Source organism: Penaeus monodon, chromosome 20, assembly GCF_015228065.2.
Source record: "Penaeus monodon isolate SGIC_2016 chromosome 20, NSTDA_Pmon_1, whole genome shotgun sequence".
Classification (NCBI taxonomy): domain Eukaryota; kingdom Metazoa; phylum Arthropoda; class Malacostraca; order Decapoda; family Penaeidae; genus Penaeus; species Penaeus monodon.
In genome coordinates this window covers 12962416-12962854 of record NC_051405.1, presented here as the reverse complement: position 1 = coordinate 12962854, position 439 = coordinate 12962416, and the positions used below count along the sequence as shown (strand labels likewise).

General features: G+C 46.0%; 1 protein-coding gene across 1 annotated transcript in view; it reads right to left on the bottom strand.

Moving 5' to 3' along the window:
- Positions 1 to 439, bottom strand: part of LOC119585640 (EH domain-binding protein 1-like) — a gene marked incomplete in the record, with an annotated part of 320960 nt that overhangs the window by 179498 nt on the left and 141023 nt on the right.

Sequence of the window (439 nt, the reverse complement as noted above, 5' to 3'; positions counted from 1 at the left end):
CGACAGGTAAATGGAAATGGAGGATTCCCGAGCACAAAACCGAAAATCCACAAGGTCTCACACCAAATAAAGGAACCACCCACCACGTCCGCACACGACACACACCGCGCCGAAAACCAGCCGCGACACAACCGAATATCCCTGAACAATGAACGGATAATAACGGAAATCTCGACGACGGGCAGAGAACGTGCGGCCGGATCTGACTTGGTAATAACGGCCGAACGATCTTTGAGCGAACATATTTCGATAAAGGGAAGAGCCTTCGATTAATTAGGCAATGGGGGATAGGGTGATCGACATCTCGTCTGAAAACTTGGGCTAACGAGACGAAGGTCGTTGTAGGCGACCGAGTGCATAATACGCAACAAAAAATGTAAAAATACGTTATAAGAAAGATAAAAATCCGTAAAATATACTGGCTTATATGTGTGTAGAT